Here is a 19405-nt window from a genome sequence, read left to right as displayed (position 1 = left end):
GGATTTGGACAGAGCATGTAGGGCAATAGGATCAAGTGTCACATTGGGATTACATATTTGTCCTGAAGTGACCCTCTTAGGAGCTTGCATGGGTGTAATTGGTGAATGACTGGATTTATAGGGATGTATATCTGCATTAGCCCTGGTTTGATGTGACTCGAGCTGATTTGCTTTTGGTCCAAACTATTTTCAGCTTGGGGAATTCACTTTTAAGGAGGGATGCTATAATTTGCCTGTATTTTCCCTTAGAAGCTGTGGTGGTTTTGCCAGGATTTAATAGCTCTAAATATGAATGTAGAGCAGTGTTGCACGGCATTGCCTGGTGGCTGAAACCCAAATTTATCCCAAAAGCTGCACATTTGAGACCTCTGTGTGTTAATGGTGTGGAAAAAACCCTTTGTCATTATCAACTTCCCAAGATTTTCATTGCATCAGTCACTGTCTTGTTCTTACAACTGTAACAACTCTTTCACTCGTGCTGTTCTGCATTATTTTGGTGTATTGTGTCCCTTAGCTGGCAGCTTCTCTGGGATTTCCCTCTCCTGGAAGGATTAACATGAATTTGAAGGCGTTGGGGAACACGAAGGAAGCTCCTTGCACCTCCAAGCTGAGTTTTCTGCACTGAAGGTTTTGAAATGAGCAGTGATTGCTGGTCCTGCTGACAGACTGCCCGTGGGCACATCCCTGTGTGCAGAGCCTGGCACCGGCCCCTGCCTGCAGCCTGGGCTCAGAGGGGCTTTCTGAGCCCCCTGCCCTGCTCTGGGAGCCCTTCAGGTGTGGTGGAGGAGCGAGGGGCTGTGATTCACAGAGCCCTGCAGCCCCAGAGCATCCATTTGCCTTTTTCCCTTCATTACCCTGAGCTGTTTGTGCCACAGGTTTCCCTCTGCTCTTCTCCAAAGCTCCCAGCTGCTGGTTTTTCTTCCATATTTGTTTTCTCAGATCCTGTTTTAGGCCATCTGAATGTATTCAGTGTAGGGTGGGTTTCTTTTATTGCTACAAAGACCTTTTAAGAAGAAAAGGTGGTTGGAGCACACTGCTCCCAGAAATCCTGACTCTGGCTGGCATCAGCTGATGGTGTCTTGTTTAAACATACCACAGACTCGATGTTTTTTCCCCTTGGGCTTTGACTTCCTGTGATAAAAGGAGATTCCCTTTTAAAGCAGAGCTCCGTGGTTATATAATGAGAGAAGGAAATACTCCAAAAGTGACACTGGGAGAATACAAAAGTTATTTTGGTGGCTGACTGTTAGACGGGAGAATAGGAAATGCGCTCAGGAGGGCACGGGTAACTCGAGTTGGGAAAGTGAGAGGAACACATTTAAGGAATTAAGTGAGGGAGTGACCAGGGCACAGCAGTGCAGGGGAGGTTGTGGTGAGGACAGAGCTGTCCAGTGCACGTCTAGGATTCCTCTTGGAGCATTTAACCCTTCCCAAGCTGCTTTTCCTCTCTTCCATAAGCTGCTGCCAAGCAAAGTCTCCAAGTGTGACCCTCCAAGAGCTGTGCTGGCTTTGGCTGATGGATTTGAAGCCATGACTAGAAGTTATTTTTGAGTTTGTGCATGTGGCTTTGTCTCCGGGGAGCTAACTAATTCTTCTCCTTCCCCTCTCCTTCCCCTCTCCTTCCCCTCTCCTTCCCCTCTCCTTCCCCTCTCCTTCCCCTCTCCTTCCCCTCTCCTTCCCCTCTCCTTCCCCTCTCCTTCCCCTCTCCTTCCCCTCTCCTTCCCCTCTCCTTCCCCTCTCCTTCCTTCCCTCCCAGGAGTGCCAAGCCCTGTGCAGGAGCCGGAGTGAAAACTGCCTTTTCCTGCTGTTGTTGGGGTGAAAATGGCACTTTGCAGAGCAGTTTGCTGTCCCTCAGCAGGGTTTTTGGGAGGCAGGGATGCAGACTCTGGGGAAGCCAGCTGGATTCTGGCAGGAGCACTGAGCTCCCTGAGCTTTCCTAGCTCCTGCCCTTGGAGTTCAGACTCACCCTGCGCACACAGCTCCTGCAGCTCTGAGCTCCCTGTGGATTTAAAGTGGAATATTGATTTCCCTGGGCTGGGATATGCCTACAGAAACATAGAAAATGCCCACGATTCATCAAAATTAAGCTGGTTTTCATGCTAGTCTGGGGTATGTTTATTTTTTCTAGTATGTAATTTATCTGTAGAATAATTTTTCAGCAGCCAGATATGCTGACTGTGCCTGTTAGGTTTCCCCAGTGAAATTCCCTGGCAAGCTTCACTTCTTCCAGGATCATTTTGAGGTGCTGATGTAATCAAACCCTCGAATTTGACCTCAGCAAGAAATTATGTAGTGCAAAGTTTGCTCTTAAAATCCATGTGGGATTGTTATTTTTGTGTATTTTTCCTGTAGCTGTTTGTGCTATTCAGTAACTTTGCTTTTGCTCATTTTTTAATTAAGAGATGGCAGTTTATGCCTGAGGAGGGGGGGAAGCAGGTTACAGATCCTTAACACCTCATCAAAATTTCAGTGGGAGTTATTTTTTCAGCTCTATTTGAATAATTAAACATTGTGCTGAACTAATTTTGCAAATGTGTGGGGGGAGCACAAGGAGTAATGAAAATAGTTAATCTAAATGGAAATGCATCAGAGCATCCTGGTTGTACAAGTGTAACACCCTGCTTTATTCTAAATAGTTGCATTACTTAAAAGAAACTTCCCAATTTATAAACTGAGATGTGCAATATAAACAGAGATTGGGAAATGATCCTCTGAAAGACAGCAGTGAAGCAGGGGGGCTCTGGTGATGGAGATTTGTTTAACACAGATCACCTTGAGCAGTGTAATTTTCCATACTGAATTTTTAACCCTTGCTTCAAAGCAAGGAAACTTCCAAAGTGCCTCGGAGGACTTGCATTTTGTCCTTAAATTAGTTTTGTTTTCAAATGAAAGATTGCAGAATCTCATTATTTATGAAACAGAGGCTTTGGATTAAGCTCAGATGTTCCTTTATTAGAGAATTCCAGCTACAAAGGGAGGCTGGGTATCCACCAGCTGCACTCTCTGACTGATAACAGGCTTTTCCAAGTAGTTTTCTTTCAGCAATCCTGTTAATGCTTTAAATTCAAGCCTAAACTTTTTTTTTGTGGGATTAGGGGTAGGAAGAAAAAAAAAGCTGGATCAGAGGAATAAATGCAAATAATTCAGCATGAACAGCAGAGCAGGAGGGTGAGGTGAGTCAGTTACTGTGATATGTGTTTGTCAGCCAGCAGGACAGTATTGCACTCCCCACTTTATGGCATATTAAATCAGAATGTAAAACTGTGACAACACATCAGGCAAAAGGTTCCTGTACGTGTGCAGAGCAGGTTTGGTGTCTGTTTGTCCTTTGTTCACCTCCTTGGTTGTCACTCTTGGCTGCTGGGGGAGTGTGGGCTGTGTCCCCGTGGCTTTGTTTGTGCTGCAGCCTCTGAGAGCCCTGGGGGCTGTGTGGGGTTCAGATCTCACAATCCACACTGGGGAGGGTGGGGGGGATCCTGAGGATCATCCAGTTCCACCCCTGCCCCCTCCTGGAGCCCTCTGAGCTCTCCTTGGAGCCTTCTCCTCTCCAGGTGAACATTCCCAGCTCTGCCCCCTCCTGAGCCCCTCTGAGCTCTCCCTGGAGCCTTCTCCTCTCCAGGTGAGCATTCCCAGCTCTGCCCTCTCCTGAGCCCCTCTGAGCTCTCCTTGGAGCCTTCTCCTCTCCAGGGAACATTCCCAGCTCTCCCAGCCTGGCTCCAGCCCTGCAGCAGCTCCAGGTCCTTGTGCTGTTGGATTTGGGGCTGGGGCAGCTCTGCAGGGGGGTCTCACCTGAGCACAGGGGCAGCATCCCCCTTTCCTGCTGCCCAGGCAATGCTCAGCCTCCACCCCCCAGTCCTTCTCCCCAGGGCTGCTCTCTGTTCATTCCCAGCCTGGATTTGGCTCGGGATTGTCCCAGCCCAGGTGCAGAACTTTACCCTTGGCCTTGTTGAACCTCCTGAGGTTGGCACAGCCCACCTCTCCAGGTCCCTGTGGGTGCCCATCCCCTCCCTGCAGCTGTGACAGCACCCAGAGCTCGGTGTCACCAGCAGAGTGCCCAGGGTGCCCCAGGTGTCTAATTTGGCTTTTTCAGGGTCTCTCCATCCTCTCTGCAGCAGAAAATGCCTTTCCCTCCTCCAAGCCAAGTGCACAGGTTAGCACTGGTGGTGCCAAGGAAATAACCCAGCTCTAAAGTCTCAGTACTGCCAAATAAAAAAATTATCTGTGGCTGCCACTGTCACCTTTGTCCTCTCAGCACAAGGTTCCCACCTGCAGCTCACTCTGAACATTCCTCTCCCTGCTTATCTCTTGTGAGGGTTTTCTGGTAGTCTCTCGAAGCACAGGAGCTGGGATTTCCAGATGAAATGCTTTGTATTGTACTTTTCAGAAGCATAATACCAAAAAGGGGGTTGTGTACTGGGGGGAGCATTTTCAGCTACTAAACAGGGATGTAGGCTGTGTTTTATGGAATTGACTGAAATCTTGTGGTTTTTAATGTGGAAGTTGCATGTGGATTGTTCTCTCTCAGCAAGTTTTTACTGAATTCTGTTATTCTACTGATTTATTTTTTTAAAAAAAGAAAAATTGAGTGTTTTCAGATGCTCACCGGGTTGACCAGATTCAAGGCAGGCTTTTGCTCTGCCACGTCCTTTGTGTAAATTCTGGGTTAATTAAGTGACTCATTCATTCAGTCTGGCTGAGGCTGCACATGATGGGGTGAAGGAAAAAACAAACCCAGCACAGAGTGAAACTCTCTGAGGCATCTGAGCTTCCTTCTGGAGAGTGAATAGGGAATAGGCAGCCTGAGCCTGAGTGCAGATCTGCAGGGCTGGGCATTTCACAGAACATAATCAGAGGTTCTTTGATTCCTAAACACTGCAGGGCTTCTGGTTTGTGTCCTCCTAATTCCTGGCTGTTCATAAATGTCCCTGTGCTGTGATTTCAGTTCTGGGCTCTACAATCTGAATTCTGCACCGTTTCAGCTGGCACAGGGCAGGGATAGATGGGATATTGGGCAGGAATTCCTGGCTGGGATGGAATTCCCAGAGAAGCTGTGGCTGCCCCTGGATCCCTGGAAGTGTCCAAGGGCAGGTTGGGTCACCCTGGGATAGTGGAAAGTGTCCCTGTCCATGGAATGGGGTGGATTGGGATGATCCCTAAGGTCCCTTCCAACCCAAAACAGTCTGGAATTATTTTTGGTTTATTCCAGAAAGTTTCTTGCATAAAACACAGAAGCAGTTCCTGAAACAATTCAAAACCTGGAATGCCTCGTTAGGAAGGGGATGGACAGACCTGAAAGTACAACCTGAAAGTATTTCTTCTTTCAAACACCAAAGAAGGAAAAAAAAAAAAAACCCAAAGAAAAAACCCCTCCACAACCCCTCCAGAATTCATCTCCTCATGATTCTAACAATTTGGCTAAAAATTTTTAAAATGCCTTATAAATATTCTAAACCTAAAGAGGTAGAAGTGTGAGAGAAGGAGGGGGAAGTACTGAACATTTTCTGAATAATAAAGTGGATCTTTCAGTAAAACATCTTTACTAATTAATCCAAAAACCAAGCAAACTGAACGACAGCAGCTTGTAACAAAAAGCTTTTTGATGGAGTTTGCTGCTGGGAATGAGCTCATCCTGGTGCCCAGCTGGGCACTGGGCAGGGCTGGAGCTGTTGGCTGCTCCCAGCGTGGGCTGGGGGTCGTGCTGGGAGTGTGGGGCCATCCCCAGGGGTCCAGGTGAGCTCAGCACCAGTTTGGATTGTGGATTTGCTGTATTTGTTTTCCTGGCATTTGCATTGATTGGAGGTACATGGAGAGAGCTGGAGAGGGACTCTTTACAAAGGGCTTGGAGTGCCAGGGCAAGGGGGCATGGCTTTGACCTGAAGGAGGGTGGATTTGAATTGTTTATTAGGGAGAAATTCTGGCTGTGGGCATGGTGAGGCCCTGGCACAGGGTGCCCAGAGCAGCTGTGGCTGTCCCTGGATCCCTGGCAGTGCCCAAGGCCAGGCTGGACAGGGCTGGGAGCAGCCTGGGACAGTGGGAGGTGTCCCTGCCATGGCAGGGGTGGCCCTGGGTGGTCCTTAACGTCCCTCCAACCCAAACCTCTCTAATGATAAGAGGTTACAGAAGAGTGAAGAAATGTGGTCCCAATCTTCCCTGAGAAACATCACTTAGGTCTTGAGGTGGAGCCAGGCAAGATTGAAATTAAAAATTACGTATCAGTGGCTCTTGGCTTCATAATTTTAAGTGACTTCTTTTGAAACATAGTATGGTGATTCAGTGTGCCTTCTGTGCTTTCTACCTGCTTCTGTTTTTAAAATTACAAAATTGTTGCAGCTTTAAAATAAGCAGTTGATTGGGAAAACTACTTGTAGTAAGGGCAAACCCTGAATATTCATCCTGTGCAATGCTTGTGGGGGCTGACACCGGGATCTTGCTGAGTGGGAATTCAGTGATGTGCCAGAAACACAGAGCTTGCTTCATTCTAAGTCAACTTTAAACGCCAGAAGTTGTATTATTCTTTGTTCTTTCAGTTTCTCACCCTGATAAGCTGCTTTGTTGTCCTTGAGGCACTGGGAGCCTCATGCTGCTTCCAGGTTAAATTGCAATATCTGCGTGGAGGGGAGGCCGGAAGGTCTGGAGGCTGCTGCAGCTTCAGTACAAATCTTTTATTTCTGCCAACTAAAGAAATGCTGAGCACAGTGAAAATAACAGAATTACATGTGAGACAACGTGTTGGACTTCTCTCCCTTGTCACTGGAATTTGTCTTCAAAGCTGTGGGAGAAGGAGTTGGGGCTGCAGCAGCTCGTGCCCGCGAGCGCAGCGGGAGCGGTGGATCCATCGTGGTGGGGCTGACTCAAATCCCCAACTCCTGAGCAGCAGGGCTCTGCCACAGCTTTGGGTTCCTCAGTAGCTGTCAGATGTGGTGCACAGGCCAGTGTCACTGCATTCCCAGCTCCAGGGAGCGTTCCCAGCTCCTGGGTGTATCCCTGGAGTGGGAGTGCAGTGCTGGCAGTGGAGCCTGGCAGTGCAGGGACAGAGCAGCAGTGAAGGAGCTTTGCTGGATCCTGGAATCCCAGGATGGTTTGGGCTGGAAGGGAACTTAGGGATCACCCAGTGCCATGGCAGGGACACCTCCCACTGCCCCAGGCTGCTCCAAGCCCTGTCCAGCCTGGCCTTGGGCACTGCCAGGGATCCAGGGGCAGCCACAGCTGCTCTGGGAATTCCATCCCAGCCAGGAATTCCCAATTCCCAATGTCCCATCCATCCCTGCCCTCTGGCAGTGGGAGCCATTCCCTGTGTCCTGTCCCTCCATGCCTGTCCCCAGTCCCTCTCCAGCTCTCCTGGAGCCCCTTCAGGCCCTGGCAGGGCTCTGAGCTCTCCCTGGAGCCTTCTCCTCTCCAGGGAACATTCCCAGCTCTCCCAGCCTGGCTCCAGCCCTGCAGCAGCTCCAGGACCGTGTGCTGCTGGCTCTGGGGCAGCTCTGCAGGGGGGTCTCACACACCTGCACCCCCATGGCCTCAGCACTCCTGCTTTCCTGTGGGTCTGGTGGGTGACCAGCGGCAGGGATGGGTTTGTGTCCCTGCCAGGAACAAGTGAAAGTGTAGATGGACATAGGAACAGCTGGGCTTTTCGCCCCAGGAATTCCTGGATGTGGCACTGAGTGCTCCGGGCTGGGGACAAGGTGGACACTGGCACAGGGTGGGCACTTGGTGACCTTGGAGCTCCTTCCCCTTCTTAATTCTGGGATGCTCCTGCCCTCCCCACCTCGGACTGGCCCTGCCATGACTATAAGCAGAGATACATTTAAAAACCTATAATTAGGAGCTGTTCAGCAGCACCCTGCAGGTTTAGGGCAGGCTGGAGGGACGGTGCCAGCCCTGGAGCCCTCCAGGGTGTGTCTGGGGTCTGTGTGCCCAGCACCCTTTCCCCTGTCTGTCTGAGCTCCTGCAGCATTTGCTCCTGGGTTCTGGTTTAACACAGCTGTCTGCACCTTGTTGTAACCTGTCAGCAGCTGATGGTGGGAGCCCAGTTTTTCATGCTGAATTGAACAAATCTGTTTTTTCAGACAGTTGCATAACGGGAAGTGACTGCTCATCTTCTGTTCCAGTTTTTTTTTGTTAATGTTGTTTGCTTTAGAAACTTTTTTTTCTTTAGAAACCTTAATTACTCTACTACAGTTGTAAATAAACATCTAAAGGATTTATCAGGTAATTTCAGCACCGGCCACTGTTGCCTTGAATTTGCTAAGACTTGACACTGCTTAAAAATCCCTAAAAGCCATTATTTTGATGCAGAATAAATGATTGTGTTCCAGCTCATCCAAGAATTTATCCACAAGATGGCTTTGGCTCTTACTCTGACTGGTTGCTTTTCCAGTGCACCTTTAACAAAGGGAAACTTACCTCTTATAAATGGACTTTTTTTTTTTTTTTTTTTTTTTTTTTTTTTTTTTTTTTTTTTGCTGGTGGGTTTGTTTAAAAAAAGAAAAATCCTCCTTTTAAAATGTTTTTTTTTTTTTTTTTTTTTTTTTTTTTTTTTTTTTTTTTTTTTGCTGGTGGGTTTGTTTTTCAATCTCAGTCTGAAAAGCTTGGGTAAGGTGAGTGTCTTTATGCCTTGGAAATGTGATCTGTGAGCTGAGAGGCAAAGAAATAAATGTTAATGACCTTAACCCTATCTAGCTGCACTGCCCTGACCTTGATCTCCCAGCTCCCCTTTCCCCAGGTACAGGTATCACTGTCTGCTTGCATCTCCCAGAACAAATCTGCTCTGATTTTAGCTGGAAATTTGCAACAGCAGGAGAGTGTTGGTTTTCTCTGGTTCTCCTGCACCCTGGTAGTGCCCAAATTCTTGTTTCTGCAGTGGAGAGAGGTTGCTTGTGCTGGGGATCACTCAGAGCTGACCTACCAAAGCTCTGCCTAAGCTGAGGTGCAAGTTCTGTCAGGTGTTGGGCACTGTCCCCAAGTGATGTTTTGAGGCTTCTCCTGAATTTGCCAGGAGAATTTGGGATGTTACATGAGTGACTTCTGCCCAGCTGAATCCCAGTGGGGTCCTGACAGAGTCACTGTGTAATCAGGAGTTCAATATTTTAGTAGTTTTGGTATCTCAGGACACAGATACTGCTTAATTCTTGCTAATCTCGGCTTTTCCATGAAAAACTTCCAGGTAACAAATCTTCTGAAAACTTCTGGAATATGCTCATATTCTGAGTGGGTTTGGTTTGAATTGATTCTGACACTTCATGTTGTCTCTGCAATGATTTTGGAATGTCATTAACTTTTGTAGTTAAATGGAGGATGCTCTCTAGTCTAGAAGCCAACAAAAAATGGAGAGGGACTTCAGCTAAGATAGGACAAGGGGGAGTGGTTCAAACTGAGAGAGAGTAGGTTTAGATGGGATCTTTGGAAGGAATTCCTGGCTGGGAGGGTGGGCAGGCCCTGGCACAGGTGCCCAGAGCAGCTGGGGCTGCCCCTGGATCCCTGGCAGTGCCCAAGGCCGGGCTGAGCAGAGCTGGGAGCAGCCTGGGACAGTGGGAGGTGTGATTCTGTGGTTTACCTGGAATCTGAATCTGTCCCTGGAATTCTCATTCTATGGTTTACCTGGAACCTGAATCTGTCCCTGGAATTCTCATTCTATGGTTTACCTATTTTGACACTAGACAAAATAAATCCTGTCTGTGCTGCCAGCCTGTATTCTCTTGGACTTAGGTATTTTTCTCCTTTTGTCCTCTGAAGCATCCGTGCAAAATCTACTGCCATAACAAGTTTCCAGCCTGAAAAGCCAGGAGTTAAATAAATCCAAAATCCCTGTTGTATTTTTAGGTCAGGACTGGGGCAGTTGTGAGTTGGGGTGAAGCAGCACAGGTCAGTGGTTCCACCACGCTGGAGTCCCTGTGAAATGCTCCATTCCCAAGCACCAAGCAAAGCTCAGCTCCAGGAGCACCCACTGATGTCTGCATGGATCCTTTCCCATAAAATCCCATAAAACAGGTGGGTTTTGAAGTGCTCACTGAGGTCCAGTAGCTGTCCTGAGTTGAGACCTGCAGCTGCGTGCCACCCACACGTCCCCATGGATAATCCCCTCCATGCCCCAGGACAGGGACACGGGAGGAGGCTGTGACCTGGTCTAGGTGAGCAGATATTAATGGGCAGCTGGGGCACTTGAGTTATGAAACCTGGCAGGCATCAACCTTGAAAACATAAGGAGATCTCAGTCTCATGAATTTTCATGCTTTCTTACACTACTAAATGTCAGGGACAGTTGGGAATTCTCCAGGAGCTGTTGGGTTTTGAAGCTGTTGCTGTGGCAGCCTGCAGGGCCCAAGGGGATGGGAAAGCCAAACTTTGCTCCTGTTTGCCCACAGCAGGGCCTGAGCTGACACTGCAGACCACATTACTTAATCTGGTGTAGCTTGGTAAAATCCCTGTTGGTGCCTGAAGTTTCCTTCTTGGTTTTCCTTTTCCAAAGCTGAGCAAAGCCGATGTTTTGTAGTTCCACTGGGATTAGGGAGTTCTCCATTCTGGGGTGCATGGGTTTGATACAGAGTCATGGAGTGGTTTGGGTTGGAAAGGAAGGGACCTTAAGGGTCGTCCCAGTGCCACCCCTGCCATGGCAGGGACACCTCCCACTGTCCCAGGCTGCTCCCAGCCCTGTCCAACCTGGCCTGGGCACTGCCAGGGATCCAGGGGCAGCCACAACTGCTCTGGGCACCCTGTGCCAGGGCCTGCCCACCCTCCCAGCCAGGAATTCCTTCCCAATATCTGATATAAATCTCTCCTCTCTCAGTTTAAACCCATCTCCCCTTGTCCTATCACCATTTTCTCTCTCTGTCTTTTGTCTAAGCCCCTTTGGTGCAGGCAGGACACACCTGCACGTTCTGGTTTTTGGCTGTCCGTAACACTGCTGACCATTCCACTGTCCCCTGGATCTGCACAGCCGGGGTTTGTCATGGGTGAAAGTGGAATAAACCTCAGGGGCTGTTCTGGAAGCATCCCCAGCCTTGCCAGGGAGCTGTGGGGGAGCAGCCGTGTCCTGCTGCTGCTGCTCTGGGTGTGGTGTGTGTGCAGTAACAGGAGCATCCTCGTGTTGGACCTGTTGAACAGCCTCGTACACCTTGGCTGAGAGACTTTGTGAAAGACTTTGTAAAAACCAGCAAAAATGTGAATTTTTAAAAAGGTACTGAGAGATAATCCCTTACAAATGCCCTATTTGTTCCAGTTGTGGGCTGGGGAGGCTTTTGTGCTGGTTTGCTCTTGTGTAGTGGCAGGTGAACAGGACTGCTGGAGCTCCCAGGAAGCTGGGGTGATGTGAGTATAAAAAAAAAGTTCACTAAGAGCTGCTCACAGTCTGGTGTCTCTGGCTACCCTTGTGCTGCTGAGTTACCTGATGTTTGGTGATTTCTGGTAGTGCTGGGATGTTTTATTTCAGGAGATCTGCTCTTGCAGCCTTTGACCCCAGGCAGAAATCCTGTCCCACACACTGGTGGGTGCTGTTCCAGAGCTGCCATGGACCAGGACCATTCTCAGATCTGTTTGCATGTAGCAGCCTGGTGTGGAGGGCAGGATTTAATCTGTGAGGATGTTCCTGGTCACTCTAACTCAGCTGTGGCATTGAGGAGCTTCCCATTCCTTCCTACTGCAGGAAGGCATCTCAGGAAGGCTTAGAGCCTCTCATTAGTGGACAAATGACATTTGGATAATGAAAGCTGCTTCTTCTCCTTGTTGCCATCAAAGAGCTCATTAATGCTCCCCAGCCAGGGCAGGATGGGCACTGGAGGAGCTCCAGCCTTGAAGGATGATTTCATAGTTCAGGACTTGACTCTGTTCTTGCTGCTCCTTGTATAATGCATAATGTGTGTGCAACTGAGTCTTTATGAATCTCAGATCATTAGAAATGCTATTTCTGGCCTGTAGTGTGCCAGAAGATGCAGGTTGGGTATCGCTGGCAGGGGGTGGGTGGGGGGACGTGCTTTGACAAATAAAGCAGATGACAGGAGTCACAGTGGATCTGTATTGATCAGACACAACAGTAGGAAGAATTCCTGAATTCTTAAGCCCTCTATTTTTAGATGTAGTTCGTCTGGGCTGAAGGCTTGCTGTTCCCTGAATTGTTCCAAAAATAAATATTTCAGAAGAGGATTAAACTTGAATGTGAGAGTCAGTGTTTTTTATGCATCAGTGTTCATGGAAGGAGCTGGTCAGAAATCACTATTCTCCTTAAATTTGCATGCTCTGAATCCAAATTAAAGCTGCTTTCACCAAAACTACTCATCCACACGGGAAGCTCGAGGTGCTGGTGAGAATGCAACTGTGAGAGCTAATTTTAGCTAATTCAGTCCTGTGAGCAGCAGAGTCCTTCAGCTGTGAAAAGAGACACTTCGCTCTTGCTTAAATCACTTTCTTTTTTTATTGAGCTTCTGCTGAGCACGGACAGGCTTTGCTGATTCTCACCAAGGGCAATTTCTGCCTTGCCTGTTGGTGCTGGCTTTCTTTTTGGTGCGAATCTGGATGTTAAGGGTTTTTTTTTGGCTTGTTTTGATGCTTCAGAAAGATCTTTGAATCCTTCTACGCATCGCTTGTGTCGAAGTCCTTCATCTCAGCCTTCTCTGGGTGTTTGCAGCCTCCTGTCACACAGAGTTTATGTGTAACACAGTCTCTCCCATGTTCCTCTCTCAGGCACTCACAAGCCAGAGGGCTCTGGCTTGTGGAACTTTCCTTCCCAGGTGAGTGCAGCCCTTGCTGCAGTGCCCAGCCCTCCAGAGCCCTTTGGGAAGGTCCTTGGCTGGTCCTTGACACTGGCACTGTGGCACCCTGTGAGTCACTCCTCGACTTCCCAGAGTCATTGCACGTTGTTTCTTCTTTTCAGATTGCTCCTGACATCCCCAAATCCGTGGTGCTATAAAAACAGCCCAGCTTGTGCAGCTGCTTATTTCCTGTCTGACTGTATGAACCTCACTGGGCTTTAACTTTGTCAGCCCGAATTGCTGCCCAAGACTCTCATTTTAAAGTCTGTCCCCTCTAATAAGGGTGAAATGTGGATGCTGCCAGAGAGTATCTGCTTGCTTTGCAGTGGAAGGCCTTCATCCTCCCATGTTCTACCTGGGACTGGGGAGGATCATCTCCTTCTCCAAGCAGTAGGACTTGCGTGACTGCCGTGGAGCTCCGACTTGCTGCTCATGAATATTTCCCTAGAAAATGCTTCACTCTTCAAGTGCAGTGGAAATACATCCTGTGTTTTGAAGACTCTTTAAATTATTAGTCTAACTCAACTTCTCTTGGGAGAAGCTCCACTCAAAAGCCTGGAATTGAATGTAAAAGCAGTCTCTTTCAAATCCCAGAATCATTTGGGGTGGAAAAGATCTCCAATGCCACAGAGTTCAAGCTGTGTCCAATCCCCATCTTGTTCCCGGCCCAGAGCGCTGAGTGAGTGCCACATCCAGATGTTCCTTGGACACCTCCAGGGATGGGCACTCCAAACCTCTGTGGGCAGCCTCTTCCAATCCCTGATCCCCCTTTCAATGGGGAAATTCCTGCTGCTGTCCACCCTGAGCTGCCCTGGCCCAGCCTGAAGCCGTTCCCTCTCCTCCTGTCCCTGTTCCCTGGAGCACAGCCCGACCCCCTGGCTGTCCCCTCCTGGCAGGAGCTGTGCAGAGCCACAAGGTCCCCCCTGAGCCCCCTTTTCTCCAGGCTGAGCCCCTTCCCAGCTCCCTTCTCGATTTCTCCTAGGATTTACTGTCAGCTTTATCCAGATGCCTCATGCCAGTGTGGGAACAGGAGTTTGATGCTGAACAAAGATTCATTGAGGTATCTGCCAGTGGTGCCCATGAAAGAAAAAAGTCCATCATACATTTGTGAATAAACTCTTGGTTTAGGATCTTGGTGAGTTCAGGAATAGACAGGGACACATCGTAGGGGGTTGTGGCCATAAAGGCAATTTTCCTTCTCAGGGAAGTTGTCCCTGCCCATGGCAGGGATTCCAGTGAGATCTTTAAGGTCCCTTCCACCCCAAACCATTCTGTGATTCCTTGTCACGTTGTTGTAGTTATTGCTGGGAAGAGCCAGGGATGGAAATCTGAGCTGCCCAACCTGGATTTCATGGCCACTGTGTATATTTAGCTCAGGGTTCACCAGCCTCTGCCTTTGGAGCAGGCACCCGACACCCTGGGATTGCTTTGCATGTGGAATGTTGGAGCTGGGATGGGCAACGCCCCTCCTGGCTCCTCTCTCAGTGATCTTCATGTGTTGGAGACAGGAGCTATTTAAAGGGAGCTGTTTATCCAGAGCTTTGGAGACCAGGCCTGAAGGGTCAGGGAACAGGAAACTCAAAGGCTGAGGGGCTTTCTCCTGCAAGGCACACAAACACTCCTGAATTTGGGGTGGGAAAACAGAAAGTGCTGCTTGTTCAGGGAATTTAAGGGAGCTGATAAGGACTTCTGAGATGGGGAATGGCACATTCTTTCTTTGTTACAACCTCAGTGGCACTGGAGTGCATTCCACCTGGCTGGGATCAGTGGTAATCCAGAGCACTGCTCTGCTCCCTGTGTGAGCAGGGGCTGAGACAATCCCTGTGCACACAGAAAGCCCTGGGTTGCTGGAGCTGGAGACTATCCAGTGCTGATCCTTTAGCGAGGTGGATGGGGACAGTTGCTGCCTCACATCCTTTTTGGGTGGCTGACCAGGATGGGCTCGGTGCTTTTCCCCAGGACCAGGCAGAGCTGGGAGTTCATCTCCAAAGGGCTGTCACTGCAAACTGGTAGAGATGAGAAGGTGCTACTAAAAGTAGTAAGAACCTTCAAAATTACAAAAACCTGAAGGGGATTGTTGATGTTTGCCCTGAAATGTGGATATGGTTTTGGAACTCCCTGGAATAACAGCGTGTTAGGGATGGGGTGTGCTTGCTGAGCTCCTGGGTGGGAACCTGGGGTAGTCAGTGTGCTAATGGGATGCAGGGATGCAGTTTTTCTGGGAGGGGAATCTCTGAAGTTGGAATGCTCTGTACTAACAGGATGGGGAGCAGAGGAGCTGAGGAACAAGAACTGCTGGTGCAGGATGTGGAACTGGATCTTACAGGGAAGGCAAACACGGGCAGTCTGCAGGCCAGGCAGTGCCTGTTCCTGATAGTGCAGGCAGGCTCACTGGGGAGTGCCATTCCTGAGATCCCTGCTTGCCTGGCTGCTGCTTCTCCATGGCAGCTCTGGGAAACAGTGCTGGGGAGGAAGGAACTTGGGAGCTTGGGGTCACAATGCAGGGGCATTAATACAGTTAAACTCCTTAAAACAGTTCTCAGAGGTATTTCTCCAAACAGGAGAGCGGTCCTGGATAACCATGGGCCACAGGAGTTGGGATTTGCTGGATATATGGGTTTTCTCCTCTTCAGCAAGGCTTCTGGAACAGCCAGAGTCTTCCTCAGTTTATCATGTGAGGGGATGGGGTGATACCTCTCAGATAATTTTAAGACCCAACACATAAGAAGAAATCTTTGCAGCCACAACTTCAATTTCAGCAAATCTGTCACTTTTTAGATGTCTAACACTTCTGCTTGTCAGTGAGAACACCCCCTAACTTAAAGAGCATCAATTTTACAATGGGGGCAGTTAAGACCCCCACAGTGCAGGAATTCTGCCTTCAGGGGTTATTTGGATAGCAATCAGAGGTGCAGCTTTACCACAGAAAAAGTTGGTTTGCCCAGACCAAGAAGCTGTGGTGGATTTTATCTCACAGTTACCAGGCTGACCCAGCACTGCCCCATTTCAACTGGAGCAGCACTAAAAAAGGAGCTCCTGCTTCTCATTTTCTTCAATTCTGCCTGAAAAGAGAGGTCTCTGGCTTGTTTTTCTTAACAAATAAGGTAAAGTTTTGGTGGTTTCAGTGCAAAGAGATTGGAATCTCTTGTGTGAGAGTGGATCACAGCAAGAGCTGTGGGCTGGAGGCCAAGGGAGCAGCCAGTGGGGCTGTGGTGCCCTGGGAGGGGCTGGGGGTGTTCTCCGGGGGGAAGGAGCTGCAGAGGGACCCTGATGTCCCAGTTTGTCACAGGATGGCTCACCTGCCAATAAGGGTGTGGAGGAAGGAGGTGTGGTGTTGGTTTGTGGTGTGTGTTAGCTGTGTCCCTCTGGGGAGGGCACTGAGCACCTGGTGCAGCTGAGTCCTTTCCTTAATTAATGTGGTAACTCCCCTTCCCGACCCTCCTGGAGGGAGCAGGACTCTTCTGGAAGGCTTTTCTCACTCCTGAGTGCTTCACTGAAGCATTTAAAATGACACTTTCCACTGGGCTGTTTCCTCATTTAGCTAAAAGCTCTGGCATTTCATTTCCCCGGAACACGAAATGTCCATCTGAGGGGAGAGGAACATGGCTTGGTGTTTCTGTCTGACTGCTGGGCAGGTACTGAGATGGTGTTTTCCTGGGAGATTGGCTGCATGACTTGCAGTGGTGGAGAACAAGTTGATCATTTATTTCTCCATGTGGATTGAAATGCTTTAACTCTGTGGCTCAGTTTGTGTTCTCTTCTGCAAGGGGGCTAGAAGGTGTAATTACTGGGATAGAATTTTTTTTTTAACAGCTGTGTTTGCTTCACAATTAAGAAACATTATCAACAGAATGTAAAAATATTGAAATGGAAAAATTTGGAACAGGACAGCCAGGTCAGGAGATGGTTCCTGGTAAATCTGGTGGGAGCAGCTGCCCTGGAATCATGGCAAAAGCAGGAAAAGAGCTGCAGCAGATCAGGGGGCTCGTGACTGGGATGTGGCTGTCACAGGTGGCTGGGCAGGTGTGACAGGGACTGGCAGAGCCCTGTGAGCTCTTAAGCCATTCATTGAGCACCTGAAATGCTGCTTAGGCCAGGGACGTCCTGATCAGCCCAGATTAATTCAGATTTAATGCTGTGTTTGGAGAAACCTATTAAGGTGTGCAAGGAGGGAGAAGTGGCTCACAGTTTTCATGGAATATCCTGAACAGCTGAGCAAGTGTTGATGGGAAATAGCAATCACAGGGTGGTTGGAATGTGGGGGGACCTCTGGGTGTCACCCAGGCCACCCCCCTGGCAGGGCAGGGTCCCCTGGGCTGTGTCCAGGGGGTCTGGGATGTCTCCAGAGAGGAGACTGCAGCCCCCCTGGGAGCTGTTCCAGGGCTCTGCCCCTCCATGGGCAGAGGCTGTTCCTGCTGCTGAGCTGCAGCTGGTGTGGTTTGGTTTGTGGCCACTGCTCCCTGTCCTGTCACTGAGCAGAGTCTGGCAGCCTTCTCCTGGCACACAGGTTGGGAGATTTGTGTGGATTGATGGGATCCCTGGGAGCTTTCCCTTCTCCAGCCTGAGCAGGCCCAGCTCCTGCAGTCTCTGCTCATCAGAGATGCCCCAGAGCCCTGAACATCTCTGTGGCTCCTGCTGGACCCTCTCCAGCAGCTCCTTGGCCTGAGGAGCCCAGAGCTGGACACGACACCCCAGCTGTGCCTGACCAGGGCTCAGCAGAGGGGCAGGATCCCCTCCCTCCCTCCTGACCCCAGCATCAGGAGATCTTACTGCTGCTGAGGAGGGAACACCAGGAAAAGCTGCCTGGATTGCTGAGGGGGACTGCAGCAAAACCTCCCAGGTCTCAGTTAATTCTGAGTAACAGCACTCATGTCCCAGCATCCCTAACTCCTGCCATCCCAGGCTCTGCTCACACAGTTCCTTCTGCTTTGTCTTGCAGATAAGCAGCTCCTGAGGACTGAAGTACCTGCCCAGGGAACACCTGCTCCTGAGGTAGGAACTGATTTTCTGCTGACCCAACAGGAGATGTTTCATTGAGAAGCAGGGTTTGGTACAGCTGTGTGTGCACCAGAGCAGCTGTGCTGGGAGCTGCAGCCACCACCCAGAGATCTGAGATGAGAGTTCTGCCCCTGGGAACTTGTGTGGAGCAGGCATGGCTGGAATGCACTCACCTTCCCATTCTGTTCTGATAAACCTTCTAATTACTGCTCTTTTACATCCTGCCAGTTAAAATCCTCCCAGACAGAGTCATAGAGAGGTTTGAGTTGGATTAAACCTGTCCAGTGCCACCCCTGCCATGGCAGGGACACCTCCCACTGTCCCAGGTGCTCCAAGCCCTGTCCAGCCTGGCCTTGGGCACTGCCAGGGATCCAGGGGCAGCCACAGCTGCTCTGGGAATTCCATTCCAGCCCCTCCCAGCCAGGAATTCCCAATTCCCAATCTCCCATCCATCCCTGCCCTCTGGCAGTGGGAGCCATTCCCTGTGTCCTGTCCCTCCATCCTGGGAACATTCCCAGCTCTCCCAGCCTGGCTCCAGAGCAGAGGGGCTCCAACCTTTCAGGTATTTATTGAAGTTTCAGACATTGCTGGGGTTCTGTTTGGGATAACAGGGCTGGTGTGGAACTCCAGGCTTATCCTTTCTGGCCACTTGGACTTTGTTTCCTTGCCTTTTCTGCTTCAAAGGACTTGCATCTTGTTTAACTTGGTCATTCAAATCTTCTTTTTATCAGAGTAAGAGGACTACAAAAGATTAAAATGGGTAAACTAGGCTAAGAAAAACAAGTCTGATTTGATTTGTTAGGAATTGGGAGCAGCAGATCATGCAAGTTTTATCTTATTTGTCCTTTGGGGGAAGGCACAGCAAAGCTCCAGTTCTGGAATGTGCCATCAGCTCTGCAGTGGGGACGTTTGAGGTGCAGGTGCTCACCTGATATGCTTTGGGGGAGGAATTGCAATTTATTCCTGATTTTTGTGTGCACTGAGAGACCCAGGTGTCTTCTGCAGAGTAGTTTGGGATTGTTCTCAAATGCTGGTTATGTCTTGAAGTCCTGACAGGAATGTCTGCTGTTTTCTTCCCCATTTGACCCATCCATCTGCCTTTTCCTGTAAAAAGGCCTGAGCTGTCAGTGGCAGAGCTGGTTCCACCCTTGGCTGTCAGGAGTGCAGAGGGGTCACACGGACAGAGCTCTCACACCTTGATTTACCATCACCAGCTCTGTCCACTGTCATCTCCTGCAACTGCCTGCAGGTCACAGGAGCCTCACAGGTCTCCTAAAACTCAGTTATGGGATAAAATTATTCCTCAGGTGCCTTTTTTTTTCAGTATCCTTAAATGTCAGATGCAGAGATAACACTGTAGGTGCAGAGCTCTTTATTTTCAGTGGGGCTGATGCTCCTGTTCATGGTGGGACTGGAAGAGGCTCCTGTGTCCCTGTTCCTGAGGGGCCTGGAAGGTTGGAAGGTGCTCCCAGTTCCTGAGGGGGCTGGAAGGTTGGAAGGTGCTCCCAGTTCCTGAGGGGGCTGGAAGGTTGGAAGGTGCTCCCAGTTCCTGAGGGGTCTTGCCCAGGCTCCCTGGGGCATTCCCAGCTCCTGCTGTTGCTCCCTGGAAGGTGCTCCCAGTTCCTGAGGGGCCTGGAAGGTTGGCAGGGGCTCCCAGTTCCCGAGGGGGC

General features: G+C 49.6%; 1 protein-coding gene across 2 annotated transcripts in view; it reads left to right on the top strand.

Moving 5' to 3' along the window:
* The window catches only part of LOC121357170 (microtubule-associated protein 4-like), a 61430-nt gene that overhangs the window by 10643 nt on the left and 31382 nt on the right, over nucleotides 1–19405 (top strand). For both annotated transcript variants that reach the window (XM_041474230.1, XM_041474229.1), the window contains exon 2: nucleotides 17677–17729. The gene's annotated coding sequence lies outside the window, so the exon portion shown is untranslated. The remainder of the gene's footprint in view (nucleotides 1–17676; nucleotides 17730–19405) is intronic.

The sequence above is a fragment of the Pyrgilauda ruficollis genome, unplaced genomic scaffold (assembly GCF_017590135.1).
Source record: "Pyrgilauda ruficollis isolate IOZ18807 unplaced genomic scaffold, ASM1759013v1 scaffold319, whole genome shotgun sequence".
Classification (NCBI taxonomy): domain Eukaryota; kingdom Metazoa; phylum Chordata; class Aves; order Passeriformes; family Passeridae; genus Pyrgilauda; species Pyrgilauda ruficollis.
Note: the sequence above shows the minus strand (reverse complement) of the source record. Positions and strands in the feature narration are given on the sequence as shown.